Raw genomic sequence first — 20019 nt, 5'->3', positions numbered from 1 at the left:
AGGAATAGCACTTCACAGCTTCCAGGCATTTACCTATTTCCTTGGCCTTTGGCATTTTATTCTTTCTTTCGCTGCTGTGATATCATAAAGAGTACAAAATCCCCCAAATTAAGACTTGAATGCAACAAAGTAATCTGAGTCTTAAATTGTTGGATGAGTATTGCAGAAGGGTAATATGGTCATTAAATATATGGCAGCAAAATTAGAGATAGGAGACAAGGAAAATTAACTACTTGTCTGTTCTAGGGGTAAGCAATTGTGTAAGGAGTTTATAACTCACCTCTCTGCTTAAATGGTTCAAAAAAGGAACATACATTTGGTAAACTATGGAGTGATTGTTCATTTTCACTTCACTGCCACATCACACACCACTGGGGCTTTTCTAAAATTTTAGGAACACTTCGCCTTCAGTCATTCATTGGAAATGAACATGAAAGCATCCCTCTAAAATTATTCACTGAGCTAGAACAAAGAAACCCATTTTTCACTGTCTTACTTATTTCCACGTCCCGCTTCTTGAAAAATGAAAACGATAATCTTTTACCATGTATTTTGGTGTTGATTTTTCATAGCTGCTTTAATTGAATAAAGAACTACATGAGAAAGTATTTCCTGGGTCAAAACACATCTACCATTTATGCGGCTTCACTGCAATCATAACAGGATTTATGAAGGTGCGGTCCTCTAGACTGGTGGAACATAATTGATATTTCTGCCCTCAGCATTCCCACCTCTTCAATTCATCTAGAAGAGAAAAAAAACATACATAGAACCTACAACTGCAGAGTACTGGCTCCATTGCCTGGTTGGATATTGATCAGGAAAGAAACCAATTTGGTTTTCATCTAAATTCTGGTACAATATCCAATATTAATTTAACCCGAGGCAATGTGGTAGATTTATTGCCCTTTGCGCCAAGTGTACACTCTTCCAAGTAAGCAAGTAGACATTTAAACCTATTCTATCCTTGACTTGTAAAACCTATATTGGCTGTCTTATTTAAGCCAATAAGAGGACCCCTGCCAACACACAGAAAGTCAATTTATAACAGTCGCGTATTGTTTACTTTCAACCTATTCCAACTATTCTCCTCTGGTGGTAAAACTAAAACCATTACCTGCTGATTGCAAAGTAATATTTTATGCACGTTGAACAATACAGGGCTCATTTTTCATTCTTTCACTACTGAGAAAACTGTACTTTTTCTCTAGTTATAGACCACTTGTGGTGGGTGTCCAGGTGGACCTAACATGAGAGGGTGCACATGTGTCACTTTTTGTTTTTTAAGGATTGATTGTGTAAATTCACACAGAATTTACACACGTTCACTTGAAATGCCACAGTGGAGCCGGGTCCATGAAGAGCTCTTTGGTGGGCAATGTGGAGTGACATTTTGGCTAGCATATCCCCTTGAAGACTTCAGTCTTTTGATGAAGGGATAGACCAAGAAGACCCAGCAGGGAAAGGAAGAGGTTATATATCCCTTCAGAGGGTATAGACCCAGAAGAAGTTGGCATCTTTACAATCTTCACTGATGTGGTTAAAAAATAGCATATTAGTCTTTTTAACATTAATCACATCTACCTTGAATTGTTGGTTCTGTTGTGTAGCGAAAAGTTGCCTTGTATTTTATTTTCAGCTGGAAAGAATCTAGCGTCAAGATGACCATATCTCATTGCCTGAGCTCCTTGCCACAATTAGGGTTGTCATGTAGGCTAGAATAACTAATTTTCACATAAGTAATACCTGCTACCAGAGATTGAACTGGTCACTGCCATTAACTCAATGTAATGGTCAACCTATGCAACCTATGCAATTTAATATCTGCACTATAGCAATGTGATTTTGTAGGCAAATGGGATTCATTTTGTACTAGTGTACAATTTGCCAAATCCTAAAGACATTCATGTTGAAGTGAATATATAATATTAAAATAAAATATATATTTGATTCAGCATGACTCTCCCTAGATACAACTAATCACACATTAATCATTGATATATAATATAATTCTTACCTCTAAAAATTAACACTTTCCAGAATGTCATATAGCACATATATCATTTCACGTATATCGGCATACATATCCTTTAATTTTTCTGCATAAAACATGAAGATTAAATATCAAAATTGTACTTAAATGGTAATGTAATACTACCAGAATTCTATTATGAAAATGTAAGTAAGGACTCAAAAGTAGTGGAAGAACAAGAGGAGGAATGTAGGTACAGATAGAACACACTCATATATGCTCTTGTTCATGAACGAAGCTAGAAGTTCTTCACACACTTACTAAAAGTCTACTAGAAAGGGCACAAATGTTTTTTTCTGCTTCTTTGCTGGCCGTTAGATGAAATAACTTTGGCCATAGAAAGAAGTTGAGGTGATAACATCTGTACCTTCCAACTTGACACCGATAACGAACTGGGCTGCCTATTGCCAAATGTCCCACAATGTAGGCTTCTTTTGCCCCCCCTTGCAGGTCTTGGGGGGTCAATGTAGGTGCTGCCATTGTAGCCTTGTTGCTTTTATCCCTTTCTCTAGCCATTTCTATTAGTACCTACTTTGGCCTTTAAAGACATTTTTTATGAAGACAATAGTTTGCTACCCTAAGGACATTTATAGACCTATAGAGACAGAATTTCAAAGGAGAACCATTTACCAGTGCTGTCTGCCTCTTCTTCGCTGCCGTAAATATTGCCCTGTCTCCACCTTTCCATTCTAGGACACAATATTTCTGCTCATTTATACCGGTTTGGGAGTTTGCATCAGGATTGCTCTAGTGTCTCTCGATAAATACATCCATGTAGGGGGTTGTCCTCTACCTATCTCTCATACAAACATGATTTTGGCAAGTTTGTAATTGTATATGTTGTCTCCATGATCAAGATAACTCTCTCAACATCGGTTTTATGTACACTAAAAAAATTACACTCTAAATCCACAGGCTCTTGAAATGTACACGTATGAGCTGATGTATAACGTATTCTAGAGTGCCGAAACGCAATATTTCCATTCTCCTTATCTTGATTTCAGTGGTGATTCAATTGACAGGCCGGTGCAGTGTTTGTTAATATTCTAGCGCTTCTAAACATTCCTGGGAAACAGCTGGTAGTATCCCAGCAGGACGGTAGGGTCTCACTAGCACACCTGCTGTTTCACAGATGGAATCTTGGTACAACTGTAGTTAAAGCTAGCTGGCAGTTATATCTTTCCTAAGGAGATCTGAAACTTCTTCAAGTAGGTAGGTAGCTTCAAACAATTTAGAGAGGATGAAATACTACCACTGTCTTCAGACACAGTTTGTAAAGCACACAGACACTGTTGTCTAAACAAACACAATGTCATGGAGTGCAGCACACTGTTCTAGAGAATCTTGTATTTTTATTATATTCTTCATTTTCTTCCAGGAACCAACTGTCTGCAGGCTCCAACATTTCAAAGTGAGATTCCGGGAATAAAAATATGTATTGTGTTGAATGAAAAGGCCACAGCAACCATCTTAAAATGTTAACAATATGTTACACGCTACAAGAAAAGTTCCTGAATATATGATGTTGCATGATTTAATGCAGTCCATGTAACATGCTGGGATGGAAAGTCATCTCTGGCACTTTAAGGCTAGCAGCTGATAAATGACACGCATGCTGCGTCACAGTACACTCTTACAGCACGTGTATCCAGCAGGCAACAGAGCACCAAAGCACTGGGTTGAGCACCGGCCAACAGGCATTTTCCTGGTGTGCTCGATGGCTAGTGTTGGGCTCATTATATGTACAAAATAAGTGTGTTGCGATGTGTTTGCTTCCATAATAAAATTGGAATTGTTTTAAACCTACTAATGTTGAGTCATAAATTAAGGTTGGGCATTACTAAGATCAAAGAGATAAGTCCTTTTTTATTTTTAACCTTCGTTATGTGCCTTTTAATGAAGTCTATGGAGGGTGTGCTGAGCCGGCACAGCCTCCATAGTGTAAATACAGTAGGTTAAGTAGGGAGATCTCCCTTATAAACCAGCTCTTTGTTCAGTAGGACGCTGGCCGGCTTGATGGCCCGAGAGGACAATCTGCCCCCTGATTTTGTAACTGCCTCCCACTGGACCAGCAGCCCTACGTCTGGGCTTAGTCAGCCTAGGCCAGGATACATCACTGATAAGATGTGTACGCAAAAGGATGTGACAAGGTCTACCAAGAGCAGACAGAATTGTATTTGATTGTCCTTCAGTGAATCCTCACTAAGGAAAGTTTTAAAACACATTGGTGGCACTACGGTGCAAAAATGTTCAACAGCATATTAGACCAATCCTACCCACAATGGTAGCCTAGAACTAAATTGGGGGGGGGGCATTTTCCATCTGTACAAAAATACCAACAACTGAATATTTTTTTATTGAAGCTCGGGCTGCAGAGCTTCCAGTAATGAACTTGAGTTTGGAACCTTTGTGACAAACTCTTCGTAGGAAAAGGAACAGTGGATCATCAAGCCCTAAGTTTTCAACTTCTGATATTGCAACTCCCAAAAAGTATATGCAACCCTTTTCCTTCTCACTTGGGGCCATTGGGAGGACCGGATCTCCTTGGTTCCCCCAAAGAGGGGACATTGAGGGGAGCTGGTGATTAGAAGGCCAACCTTACCCCCCACCCTCCATTGGCTTAATCAGATAAGATGATTTTAACCATCTTTTTTAGGGTAACAACCTATCAGTGCTTGCAGGCAAAGAATTGAATACATTAAAGAATTATTTCTGGGAAGATTTTGGCTTTCACCAGTACTAGAAATAATGTTTCTAATGCTCCATTTAGTTAAATCATCAGAGTAAGCCGAATAGCACCTTTAAGGTAAAGGATGATTTACCCCAGGCAGTTAATTGCAATAATTAAGATGCATATGGTATATAAACATAATGTTAGCTAATTTTATAAACTAGGTGTGTAGGACTGGTATTCCTGTGCTAACATGACATATTAGACAGCTATAGAACCAAACATTTTGCTTAGGGATATGAAGAACAGCGTTAATTGGTTAATTACTTGTTAATTAGAGAAATCCCAAATCTCTCGCATGTCACCAGTGTTTGAACGCTGAGCACCCTGCCATGAGCAAAAGCTGAAACAATTATTTAGGAAGCAAACTTGGTAATAGAAACAAGATCTTCCACATTTTGTCCTCGGAATGGGAGCATTCATTTAAAAATATATATATTAATAGCATTTCTGCTGGGACAGGGGCTGTGAAAAAAATTAAAATACAGTTTAAGTAACTTAAGTTAGCAGCTGTGGATACATGAATTGATAATAATAACTCATCTTTAAACTCAAGGCTGTATATCGATTCCACAAGCCCAGTCTTGTCCTGTTCCTATCATTGTGGAATTGGCTAATTTAATTTTCATATGCATTTATTTGTTGAAAAAGATAATTCACACCATGCACATATCTCTAAAGTTCCCAAGGACTGCTTCAAGCTGAGACCCAAAAACCCGCCATTCCCAGTTACTTCTGGTGCCCTACTTCACATTGGACCAGACAAATAGAGATAAAGGTATAGAGTTCTAAAAATGATATCCCTCAAGAAGGGATCCAGCTAGTCTTGAAAGCTTCCAATCCATTAAACCCCAGCAAGCCAAAAAAGGAGTCATCTTTACCAAATAAATAGGCATAATATTCATATGTAGGGTGATTAGCCAACTTCCTAAACATTGCGACCGTACCTTCTGGTGTTCTATTTTGAAGGTCAATGAAATGTCACATAGGGTAAGTTCCGACTCAGGGTCTACCTTGGCCTTGGGCACTGTAGGTCTGGTTTGGGCATGGCTCAGGAAACATTTGTGGGATATTTAAGAAAGGTCTTTCTTAGGCCAGGTTTTAATCCTGGTCATCGATGATCATAGTCCTGCTAGGGTTTCAACAAACATGACATCAACTTACATTATGCATCACTATGCACCATTCTAATTATCATCCTGAAAGCCGGGTGTTCCAGTGGGCTGGTATTTGACACGACTGCCGTATTGTATTTTTTAATACTGACTGGAAATATCTTTTGAGAAGCCAAGTTTAAAGATTAATCCTGTGGTCAGGAGATTATAATTTTGCAGGCAACTGAACAGATGAGCATCGATACACATCACTATTAAGCTTTGGCATCTCACCCACCGGACTGCGTTCCCGAGCAAATTAGGTCCCATCTGCAAATTTAGCCAAGAGAACCAAAAAACCATATCTCCCCCTCCACTTCTTTTTTTTCTATTGTGTAAAGTTAGGTCAGATATATATATATATATATATATATATATATATATATATATACCGGTATATATATATTTATACACACATACACACATACACAGAGAGAGAGAAATAAAGAGAAGGTGGTATGTTTGGGTTTGAAGCCGGAGGACAGGAAAAGTTAGAGATATTTATTTGACAGGGTCAAGGTTGATGCTTTTCTTTCTTCCTTTCCCCAGGTCCCATAGGTGTTAGACTGAGAGACATTTAATCGAGGGAGTAGCGGTTTCATATCTATAACAAAAATCAAATAATGCAAGATGATTTACTCCCCCTAGCAACCGGGGAGCTTACCCTTAGCAACCAGCCTAGCCTCGGGCTGCAGTGTAATCAGCTTGAAAATATTTCAATTACTGTGTTGATTTTAGTGGATTTGAGACGCGCTGAGCAGAGAGCACAGGCACATTCGGCTCGCGACCTGGAGAGGAAGATATTGATTTAAACAGGTGTCAGGAAGGAAAAGTGGAGTAAATTTAAATGCAATAGGAGAACGGCACATGGAGAGAGGCGCGGTGCGGGGGTTGATATAAAGCTCGTCTCCTTGAATGAAAGTGACTCAGGCGCTTTGGAAATTTCACCTTGAGGAAGAGTTCCCATTTCCGCAATCAAGGGGAGATGGTTATTCTCCTCTGCTTTTTTATCTTGGTAGAAAAATAGTAGGTAGCTTAGGATGCTGAAGAAATAAAGGGGTTAATGATAACCCAGTCTCTTTATATATTAGGTATTGAGATAATGGGTAAAGTTTGCTCAAGTTATCAATAAATAGGGGATGTTACAAGCAGTTAAGGGCAACTTTACAAAGATGGAATCGTCTAAGACAGTGGTAGCCCACTTTAGTCCTCAACTTCCACCAGCTGCTTCACAAATACCCTGGAGGCTCTTGAATTAGCGCAGGTTGAACTGCTTGGGGAAATATAAGATAATGCTGCATCACCCCAAAAATTTAGAATAGGTAACCAACAACTGATAACAGTTGGTCTGATCAGAGAAAGAAACATTTGCTAAGGAACTACTACTTTTGGGTAATGTCCCCCAGTTGATTTAAACAGGGGCATACAGGAAATTTAAATAAGCCAGGTTGATTCATGTTCCCTTAGGGTTGTACAACTGACTAGTAGATGTCCACAACAGATCGATGTCAGACTCCCTTCAGTGGTAGTTGTATCAATTCCATATATGCAGTGACAAGAACTCACATGGAGGGTGCCATAGAAGAAGTTGGTGCCTAATGTGTTGGGTTATGGATGCTTTGTGGTTTAATAGGAACTCTCTGATCCCGTGTAGGGAACAGGTCACTGTCCGAGACTGTCGCAAATTGTCATTATTGTCTCAAAGTGGAGAATTAATCCCTTGTCTCCCGATCCCCTCAATCTTCTGGGGTGTTTCCTGTGGCCCCATGGCCAATATTTTAACAACCCTGGAATTGTTAAATGCTTTTTACAGTATGTCATGATGCTTCTTTGTATTTTGCACGATTGACTGTTCATATTATTGAAAGCAAATGTTATCGCTGTGTACACTTGGTGAAGCTGCTGATGTTTTGTGTTCTGCGCTGGGTCGCAGTTTACCTTGTATGTAATGTATGTTCTGTTCTTGAATAAACTCAATCAAGTGGCAAGAAGAAACCACTGTCCTCAGTTCAGCACCTTGCTTCGAGCAGTCACATTTACCGGCCTTAGTATTACTTTCAGTAGCAAATAACATGCCAAAAAGGTAAATATACATTTAAGGGAAATAAGAGTACTTTTTGTACATATTACTAGCAAGCAAACATGTTAAAATGTCTACATGCAACCCTACAATTGTTGGGTTTGTGCAAACAATATTATTATAAGAAAAGTATTTTTTCTCTAAACATAGGCCATTATGCACGTGCACACTACCATATAAGTGGATGAAATGGCCACTTAGGGCCCCACTCGGTCAGGAGGGCCATTAGAAGCCACTGCCTCCAATGTATGTGTAGATCCACCTGTATTCATACCTGGGAACTTTTCAGGTATGACTTGGAGTCTCCAGGTAAAGCATTGCTTCCCCCCAAACTCAGTTTCTTTAGGTTTCAATGCAGGTTTTGCCTACTCCACTCCAACTACTGTCCACCCACTAAGGGCTACCTCATCCTGATCCATAGCTAGACCTACACATAAACAAAACCATTCAACAAAAAGTGTTCCAATAGCCAACTCTGGGAAGTTCCCCGCCGTGCCTGTTTTTGATTTGAGAGACCATCTGAATGTATTGTCTAGGGCCCCCAAAGACCTAGAGCTGCCCCATTGGACGTGTGGATATCATTTTATATACCCATAGGTTAGTTGTAAAATATGCCTCTAAGAATCATTATCTAACATTATTAAACATAATGAATAAAAGACACTAAGCTTCTACTAGATGTCACCTTTTGACAACACAATAATTTGAATGCCAGTCTTTCCATATTACTAATTATGCTGAGAGGCTGCAACACACAAAGCTATCAGGCGCTGTATCTTCATATTCTTCAGTATAACACGTTACAAAAAAAAGACATGAAAAGGTAGAAAATCAAATAATGTAAAAATCATAATATAATAATATTGGAAATAAAATAAATGTTATATGATAATAAAATAATTATATGGTTTACATTAAGTCAAACTGACTCTTAAAAAAGAAAAATACTATAATAATAGTAAACTGCAAATGGACAGTGCTTTCTTGGAAATATTAGGTCCTAACGTAAGTACAGGTTTACAAAAGTACAAATGTATTATTGAAACAGCCTAGACCCAGCTGAAAAATACAGCTTTTAATATTAAATTATTTTTCCATTTTTTACTAATATTAACTATATGAGAATTATGGGAGTTGCAATCCACACATGGCCATGGAACCTTTAATAACACTTAATTAACATCATTAAGGAACAAAGATTCAGTAAATGGATTAAAATATATATTTCCATTACCCATGATAAATAGCTCCTACTGAGTATCTGATTATTATTATTATTATTAATAATATAATATTAATAATAATAATTTGAGTAAGATGTATTCAGAAACATGCTGCTATTGCATTTCCAAGCCATATAAATAGGCAGTTCAGATCTCTGAAAGGGTTTTCCTGCCATTGTCACGTAACTAACAAAGAAGCCAAGGAAAACACAAGTAAATTAGCCGGGAAACCACAAGGCAAATGTTTACTACAATTATCCCAGCCATGATGTCACCATGTTTATCTGGTCCCGCGTTTTTTCCTGGTCCCCATATGGCATATTCTGGATTTACCAAGTGACAGACAGAGAAGTCAGAGAGGCAGAAGGGGGCTGATTCATTATTCCAAACCTACAGCATATTACATAATGAGCACAACACCTCATGCCCATAAAAATAAAAGGATCGTTGTCTTTTGGAAGGAAGCTATTTTTATTGGATTATGATATCTGAATACATGTTTTCTATGTGGGCTTTTTTTTTTTTTTTTCTAATATTTGATCTGATAAAAGTGAGATGATATGGATTCCCACCAGACCAACAACGCAAGATTGTTTGATGGCCGCTGTAAAAATATTACTTTGAACATGTACTATAGGATTAAGGAGTAGACCCGCATTAAAGGTTTCACACGATCATTCACAATTACCTTGTGACATTTCAACTTTTCACAACGTCTCGTGTGGGAAGGCCAATGCCTATAGAAGCAATGCAGGATTTGCGGGGGAGGCAACATTCACAAAATATAAGCTCAATGACATCACAACACACTGTAAACATCATAACTCACATGACATCACCAATCACAAAAACTGGAAGCAAAACTTTCACAGAGCAGAATGTTCCCTTTGTAGAACATCTTCTTTATTATTAGCATTATTATTATTTATTGTAAATGATTTGACTATTTTTTTGTTTATTTCAAAGTTTTTGATTCCATCCAAAAACTGAACAAATTAAACATGTAGTAAACATAATGCTCTTATCTGGACACCCTTGGATTTAGACTATTTTTCTTTAAACTATGGAGATATTCTTTGCTATTTTTATAGGGGGAAAAAAGGCAACAATTACTATTCCAATTCATCATCATGGTCAAGCTGGGAAAAGCTCCATGGACTGCTACAGCTGAATAAATTTGGGACATGATGGATTTTTTATTATTATTTACGAAGCCAACTATGACATATGATGTATATTGAATTTTCGGCAGTATTTCCACAGCGACTGCCCAATGTCTACCATTTTTGCGATCTGCCTCTCTGTAAAGTCATGTTATTTTATAACAATTTCTCTGAAAGCCAATGTTTGTGGATTTCACTGGTTACTATTCGTTAAGGCCTATTGGGATGAATAAATTTTTGGACCCCAATATTGCTGGGTCATTTCCCGGGCTTCCTCCTGTGCTGAGAGTTGGCAGCCTGCCCCAGGCCATTAATCTTAATGGGAAATTATGATTAGAAAATAAATTTGTGTTTATTACCTACAAAAATAACTTCAGCCTCCAGAAACCAAGCTTTTTAGACGTTAAAAATTCTAATAGATAGACTATCCCTTGTACTATATGCGAGATATATCTATCAGGATATTACCGTTGACCAAACTGGAAAATTGAAAAGAATGGCAGGTAGCGCCACACATTTTTTTTCCCCAAGGAATGAATCCCTGCTTAATTATACGGTTTTCCGTAAATCAGAATTATTTCCCTGGTAGGGATTTCTGAAACTTCTCAATAGAAAAGATGCATTAGACAAACACGCTTGGTATCAACGTAGGCTGACGTTTGCGGTGGAAGCCGTTTTTTTTCCCAGGCATAAGAATGCCTCTTTAACCTCATTTGATAATTTGCCAGATGTTTAAAAGTAGGTTGAAGAGACGCAGCCAGCACAGTGCAATTTAATCCGTTTCTATGTAAAACAATGGTGGTTATCTGGCAAAGTACATTCCAATCTCTGTTTAGGTTATCAACACATATGCCATACCACATGTCTGGCTCGTATAATTGAGAGCATTCATCTTACAGCAGTTAAATTCCAAACAGTATAAAAAAACAATGCCATTAACTGTTTCAATTGGTGTGGGAGGCTTTGCATATGTTTGCGGGCGAGGATGGCAAACTTTTTATTAAAAAAAAGGCATTTCCCCCCCCCCCCCCTAGAAATTACGTACATCGAGAAAAGTATTTTTTTCAAAGCTTTGGCCCCGATTGTACAGCGCAATTTGAGAATGGCTATTTACATAACAAAATGACTAGCAGATAAGACATAGACGTGGTCACGGCGTTGGAAAAAAAAAAGATTCTGCAATTATCCGTTGCTGAGTGATTCCTATGGAATTTTCACGGCACACATGCATTAAAAGTAGAATGGCTTCATAAGAATTACTGTTTTGACAATGAATATTAAACGAATTCATAATGATTGTTCCTCATTGTACCGTGTTACCGCTCCAAAGAAGGCTGAAAAGAGGATCTCTGGTCCTGAATTATCAAACAGCCAAGCTTTCTTGAGTTTGTTAAAATAGATTTCACAAAGCTTACCATCCTGTATTATAATTTATTCATCAATATTTCTATGCCCTTTAAAGTAAAAGTTAACCACTACTTCCCACTGCTTAAAACTTAAGAGCAATGAATTTAAATGTATAAGACTATTCCCATTGACACCAGACTTTTTCGACGGGTAGCCTAATTTTCATTATTACAAAAGAAATAAAAAAATGAATGCATGATCTACTTTGGGAAAAGATTTAGAAACACATTGCCAGTATATTAACAAAATCAGGCGCTCATAAAGAAAAAGAACATAAACTATGTTTATTAATGAATGCATCAATGTATTAGGGAATTGAACTCTGCATTACGAGCTGTTTGGGTTAGGATATACAATAGAACTGCTGTAGATGTAGTTTTTGATGGAACGTGATCGATGGACTCAAATCTCTATAGAAATGATCATGATTTATTCCCATTGGGATGTTCTTGTACTTTGAAGCACCATTGGTGAGACTCGTGTAAGGATATTGAAGAAGGGGAAACTAAATCTGACCCCAAGTGTTCCTGATGAAGTCAAAGATACTGTTTGCTGCGGGTCACAGGAAGAATCATGGGCTATATTTGCTTGTGTAGCCGTTCTATGCTAGGAGTTACATTTTATTGACAGTTGATTCCAATTGGGATGTTCCTGTACTCTAAAGCACCATTGGTGAGACTTGTGTACGGATATTGAAGAAGGGCAAACTTAGTCTGACCCCAAGTGATCCTGATGAAGTTGAAGCTATGCAGGAAGAACCATGGGCTCTATAAATTAATTACATTTGAGTAACAGTACACTACTTTGGAAAAAAACCTTTGTTATATGTACTAGTGATTTTCTTAGAAGTTTACCAAACCCACCTAGTTCTAGTTTAAGCATGTGAATATTAACCTGCAATGTAACTTATAAAAAAGGACAGGACATATTAAAAGGACGGGGCACATCACAAAGGTAAAGCCACCTACGCTAAATGAAATGTCTCTGCAGGTATTATCACAGAAGGTAGACTTTTTTGGCTTCTTCCATTGTAACGCAGATGGAAGCATTCATAAAAGCGAGAGTGGGCAGCCTGTGGCGTGATGGAATAAAATAACATATTTATTAAGATGCTAACGATTTATACATTGACAGAAACTTGGGATAGACACGCACAAGTTTCACTTTGGACATTTTTCAAAGCAACTGGACTCAGTGGAAGATACCGTCAACTTTTTCATTTAAAACAGTTCAGTTTAGCTAAAAGTTTGTTAATTAACAAAGAGTTTATAATAGAATCGTTTACGGTGGCAAATATTACAGTGCAAATATTTAAATGATATTCTCTCATGTAACTGGCCGGTTGAGGAGCAGCACTCCGGGAACTTCCCCCGTTTTGCTGCCTTCCTGGACCTGCCACCCTGGGCCTAGGCCATAATGTCTTCCTACTTCACCCACTTCACCCTGAAATATTTGTGAAAATAGCCTCACACAAGAGTTACTTAGTCACTAGTGCTATAGAGTCAAAAGGCTAAATTACTGCAAGTGGAGTCTTGTCATGCAAACAGCAGAACAGAAGCAAGTAGTCATTTGTAGGCAAATCTAAAAATATTACCGTTGTACAATGTCAGCGAGAGAGGAGAGCCTTAAACGAGAGCCTGTCAAGGGACGGCATTTTACCTTCATTATCGATTTCTGGGTGTTCATGAACACCTTGCCGACTACTGACAGAAACTCATACTGATACCAAGGTTTCCCTCAAAAGAGTTTCCCATTACAAGTTCAAAGCCTGGTAGTCCTTAGGTCTCCAGATTTTATTTAGAACCTTTCCACCAATGGAAGTATCATGCCAACTAGAATCAGAATTTTGGTTGAAAGAGATGCAAATTATGAAAAGAAGCCTAATTATCCCAAAAAACACTACAGTCTGTTCTTCTACTGCTATTTTCCCCCAGAGCCGCTGTAAACTTTGGATATTTATTAGAAAAATCACCAAAAAGAGGACCAGCTGTTAGCTGCTTTGGAGATGCTCAACTGAGCTTCTATGTCTCAAAAGACAAATAAATCATTTAGGGTACGAGTCTCTGAGTATGTAAAGATTTTTACTAATACTTTTTTTCCATTAGTTATTTCTCAATTTAAGTATAGAATATGTTACCCAATATGCAGCTGCTGAGTTATATATAGAAACACCAAAACAACGCGATAAATTCACACTTACTCAAAATACCAAAAAGTATCAATTTCGCAAGAAATTGACTTTAAAATATAGCTAAGGAAAAAATACTACATTAGCAAGCATACTAGGACTATATCCAGGAAACCTACAGCTTGCAAATCAGTCTGCTAAGTAAACAACTTATATCATAATATTATTATTATATAATATATAGACTTCTAAGTTTAACATATGTTGTACTGCAATGTTTTCTTTTCTATTTTCTGCTCTTTCTTGCCACATCCATAAAAAAATGATATTAAAAAAAAGACATAGATAAGGCTAAAAATACTTGTTAATCTTACAATAATTTTACCGACTGGTATTTGAAGCTCAGTGTCGATGTAGATATTCTTATTTGAAGCTAAGCATAAAGAACAATTTTATGACCTTCTGCCAGCTGATGTTATTAATATTGATACACTCACAACGTTATTTTTATTATTCTTGCTAAACCAAATATGCCAGCATCTTATGGATACATCAGCCACATCAGCAGATTACGAGTGGCCTCTCGTGCTTTGGTACTCTGGCTCAAGACTAGCATAAAGAGACATTTTTAGAGGCTTGGCCTTTAGAAGATGCCTTCGTTGGCAACAGATGTCAAATCGGCCTTTTGTTTGTAAACAAATAATTTATGTCGGTCGGAGGATCATTCTCCCGGCTCGTCATTGGCACGTATACATATGTCGCCTACAGAATTCTCTTTTCTTCACACAAACAAGATATGCACATTATGCACGTTGCCTGTTTGTTAAAATAATCTATTATGTATATTATAATTTTTACGGTTCTGGGTGGTTTGTTGTTCTGAGGTATACCTTACATCGCTGACATCACACATTCTCTCTCCACCAATAGGCAAAGCTAGGGCATCTAATTTAAATGTTCCTCTATTTCCCATGTGGCTGTTGCATTGTAATCCTACTGCCAGCACAAGCAGGAAGTTGTAACGCACTTCCTGCGCCCGGCGTGCATTGCTTTAGCAGACCACACACACACACATGCACACGCACACACACCTCCAGCACTCTAAAATGTGGTAGGGCCGCTCTTATAGGACAACAATAATGGTTTAATAATACTTAAGGGAAAAGAAAATTACATTTTATATATATATATATATATATATATATATATATACCGGTATGTAATGTGATAGATCCTTGTTAAGATAATAGTCCTAACTAAGCACAAAAAAAGGATTAAAAAAAACAACTTATTGCAAATATCCGCTATCGTTTTGTGACTTTTCAAATTCTTTACACAAAAAATAGATACTTTGCAAATTTATGGATTTTTCTAAAGCTTCTTTTTAATGTCTCGCCAGATTACGAATAAAATTGCCAACTTGCGCCAAAAACACATTTGTGAACGTACAGGCCACTAACCAGCAGATCACGCACCTCCTCCTTGCAGGCAATTTACACAGCATTATTAAATTCCAAAATCCATTCAGCACCCTGGAAAAACTGTGGTTTGTTATTAAGGCTGATTTCTTCTGCATAACCGCCCAAGGATCGCATAGTGTCTTGACAAATTGATGCCCGACAGCAGAGTAATTTATTCAGATCATTAGTTATAGCCCTAGTTAGCACCATTTTTTTATTTCTTGTTTTATGGTATTTATTTTTATAGAGTTAAGTCGATATGTGTTGCTATCATGACACCATTTGGGTTGTTTACCATATGAAAACAAGCAACGTCAGTCAATTATATACCTAGAGATATTTGCAGAATATTAATTGTGTATGTTTAAAACAAATCCTGTTTTTCAATTACATATTTATTCTTTCATTTACTATAACGCACAACTAAATATCCCAAGCACCACAAAAATAAGATTTTTTTAAATTTCCAATGCCTTCAAATCTTTAAATGCTCTTTATTTTAATGATATTTAATTAACTAATTCCCATTTAAAATTAATGTCATTCTTTGATATGATTTACAAAAAAGACTAATGCTGAAAAGGTGGAATAATGAGAAGTTTCAAGACATATGTTAAGAAAGATCTTTATGGATATTCTACACCTAAACTGCATATTTTTAAGTTCAGTGTTGTGACATCAAAATATGCAGAGGTAATAAGAACAATATTTATTCCTATTAAAAATATATATTATTTGCACAAAAAATAACATTAATGCATGTGGATGTTGTACCCAACTATTGTTGCTATGTTATTAAAACAATAGCATTAAACAATCTAAGTGAAACTCTTCCCAGCTTTAGTTGGGGATGATGTGAATTATAGTCTCACAATAGCCTAATTCTGCACTCCTGGAACTGAAAAAATTACTTTTTTATGTATTTTTAGATCAAGAGCGCTATGTTGTAATAGGAACATGGGTGGCCATGGTGAGTAGATTAAGACCCCTAATAAAGTATTACTATTAAAAGGAGTAGAAAAACTTGGGTATATTTCCACTTTGACAGCAATAAATTTGGTGAGGTTATTGAAAGCTAGAAACAAGTAAAGCAAACAAAGTGATAATGCAGCCCTAGCCTTTCTTTTTATATAAATTTAAATACAGCTTGGAGCACCAATGAGGACTGTTTCTACAAATTACAAATGAAATATTTCCATGAAATAAACGATATGTATTTTCTTTTTTGTGTTTCAGTTACACTGAATACACTGTATTTAAAAGTTATGTGCTATCTGACTGGCCATCTGTAAATAATAGGTAGCCAGTGAGAAAGCAAAGACATTGTTAGTTGTTAGAATATCAAAGCAGACCACAAGCAATCTCCTCAGGAGTCACTTAAAGTCCAATGTTTTGATGTCCATTCCTACTCCACCAAGCAGATATGGGGTAATCTGCTCAGATATTCATCCAGTTTTACCTTTATAAGTAAACTGTAAAATGTTTCGAGATGTTAATCTGAAGTATCTGATACTTAGTTGCATAGGACCATTATTGTGTTCTTTGTTTCAAATAGTCAAGTAATGTAATACACGATTGACATAGTTACGGACACTACCAAGATCATAGGATATCCATTGAAGGCAAATAAGTGTCAGCATTGTTTTAGTAAGTGTAAATCTAAGTCTCCTGGCAGCCAAGAGATGGTATTCGGGTTCCTAACTGTTAAGTTAAACTCCTTAAACCCACATACAATGTCTCACCTTATATGCGGACCAGGTAAGAATCATAGAGGTAAGGTCTCAGCAGTGCCTCCACGCTCTCTTATTGAATATCCAGGTGCAGTGGCCACAAAAAGGGGACAGTATGCTTCACAAAATGCATATAAAAGTATTATTATCCTTCAAATGAAACACAGTTTTAGAAGACAAAATGACACAGAGGTACACCGTCTGAAGCATTGTCCATGCTAGTTGGTATTATAAGGAAACTTGGCTAAACATTCTCTTTAAACATCTATGCACGCATGTTTACATTCCCTTGCATTTTAATTTGTAGATTAAAAAAACTTAATTACTCAGGTCTTTGGAGCAAAAGCTTGGAAAAGAGTTTGGAACATTTTGGGTAAGATGGAGAGTGTTGACATAGTACTTGGAACATGGAAAGAAGTTAACTTGGCTGTGACTCCAACTTCTCTCTCTCTTCCCCTTCTGTCCATTTCTAGAGATCACAGATGGTACAAAGACTCAAGTGCATTTAGTTCATTAATATAAGGTTTAAAGCTGCAATATCTCTCAATAAATAGCTAAAGAAAAAAAAAGACAACCAAGCACATACATAGAAGCTGCTTATGAGCAGTCTGATTATACTGAATTCTCCACCTGGAAAATATATTCAACTCAACCGAACTAGCTTTTTCACAAGAACAAAGAAGCAGAATGTTTTGGTCTACCTCAAAATGACTGGAAGAATTCAAGAGGAGGAAAAAACTAAACTTGACATTTGGTATATATAAATGTAATTTAAGTAGTACATAAATAAAAGATAATTTACAATATAACACTATTAAGCCATTTCACCTGTTCATATAAGATGCACACCTAGATCATGTTTTTAACATCTTGGCCAAATAAGACTATGCACTTACAGAAGTCCTTTGAGTCCTACATGAAACCCTTTCATGGTCTTCCACTTGGCATGGCTTTAGGGAGCATTGGCGATTGCTTGGAAGGTCCACAAGGTGCTTGTACAATATTTGTAGCTGGAACCTCCAACAGTTACTTCAATCCCTCCTTTTTTGCAAGCATCTAGAACATTTCCAAACAAGGCTGAGGATTCTAATAAGATATGAATGAGGGTATGTTTCCACCCAACTCATCTTCCTGAGTGTTGATAGTGTTGACTAGATGCCTAAGCATGTTATACTACATTACGAAAGTGATTTTTACACACCTACTTTAGGTATTTTGCTATTTTTTTGCAATGGTACATAAAAATCGGCCTATTAATAATCAAAATAGTATTTTTATGCTTATGGACTCCTAGGGTTGTGGACTTTATTATACTTGCCATGCATGAGAAGCTTATTGGTAAACAGAGCTTTAAATAACTTGGAAGGGTAGAATCAAGACAGGGACTGCTGCTTCTACCCCCAAACCACAACCCAAGAGAATCCAGGAATCTCCTATGTAGCTGGCAGTGGTGGATTCGGGAGAATAAATACAGACATGGTATCTACAATTTAATGCCAATAAGTGAGAAATAACACATTTAGTGCCAAAACTCCCAAGACAGAATATACATTTAGAAGCACTATACAGCCAACAACAAAGGCACTGGATGTAGGGCACCTTGGAGTCATTATTTCAAATGACTTAAATGCACTGCTAGCAAGCAATATAGCAAAGCTGAAACAGAGAGGGCAACGAGTGGCTGAATTGTACTAGGAAAGGTATTAGCTGAACAAAGATTTAGTGATGCCACTTTATCGATCACTGGTCAGACCTTCCCCAGAGTAATGTGCTCAGTTCTGGAACCCATTTATCCCAGGAATAAATAACATAAAGGCAGCTCTGCGAACAGTTACAAAATGTAACAGTTGTCTGACTCAGATCACGGTAACAAGGAAAAATGCCTGAGCTTTTAAAGAGGAAGCCCCATGGATAAAAAATAATTTCAACTCCAGCATTAAATCCAGTGCTGAATGCAGTAATGTCATTGGTCATTGGTCATTTTCTCACTTTTATGGCAGACCAGAGCGCAGCCATTTTTGTCAGTCATGTGATATTTTGGGTGACTTTACTGCTCAAACACCTCACTGAGCTGATTCTTTATGGCAATGCTAATGAAATCTCCCTACCTCCATAGACTTTCATAAGTATCCAGCTGGGTGACTAAGACTGAGTCATTCCATAGTGTACCCCAACTTTGACCAATGACTCTATTTTCTCCTTTTCAAATATAGCTGTGATTTCACAAAAAACATTGGGATGAGCATTTTTCTTTTTTTAAAATGTATTTAAAAAATACATATTGGTGGCTATATCAAAATTTATTTTGCAACCAAACATTTTGTGGGCCACATTTAATAAAAAAGCAGGGACCTGTTTACCTACTTCAGTCCGTCTTAGGTTATTAATCAGTTTTGTCATACACTTTGAATGTATATAACAAGTAGATTGTTGTCCCCTTAGAAATAAATAAAAATAGATAAAATAATAATAATAAATAATAATAATAAATTATATGTACTAAAATTATAAAATATTTACAATATAATAATGAAAAATAACATAATATGTCCACATGTATAGTTTATTAGGTACGTCTTTATTGGTGTATAGAATCAGGCCCTATTCTATGTATTTCATAAATCATCCAGTCCCAATTCATCCCTTAAAAAAATACCTTGACAATTTAATACATCATTCCGCAACAGTTTAGTTAAGGCATTTTCAATGTTTGACCTCACTTTTAATTAGAGAGTAAATTATTAATGCCTTTTGATAGGAGACAAACTACTTTGGAGCTCTGTTATTCTCCAGGCCAGAAGCTAGAAGTTCACATTCAAGTTTTATAAATTTCAAATAAAACACAAGTGGCCAGAGGAAAAAACAATTTACATTTACGGCTCCATGAACAGCCCTATCCATCAGGAGTTTA

The sequence above is a fragment of the Sceloporus occidentalis genome, unplaced genomic scaffold (genome assembly GCF_023333645.1).
Source record: "Sceloporus occidentalis isolate IW3139 unplaced genomic scaffold, rSceOcc1.0.p SCAF_103, whole genome shotgun sequence".
Classification (NCBI taxonomy): domain Eukaryota; kingdom Metazoa; phylum Chordata; class Lepidosauria; order Squamata; family Phrynosomatidae; genus Sceloporus; species Sceloporus occidentalis.
Note: the sequence above shows the minus strand (reverse complement) of the source record.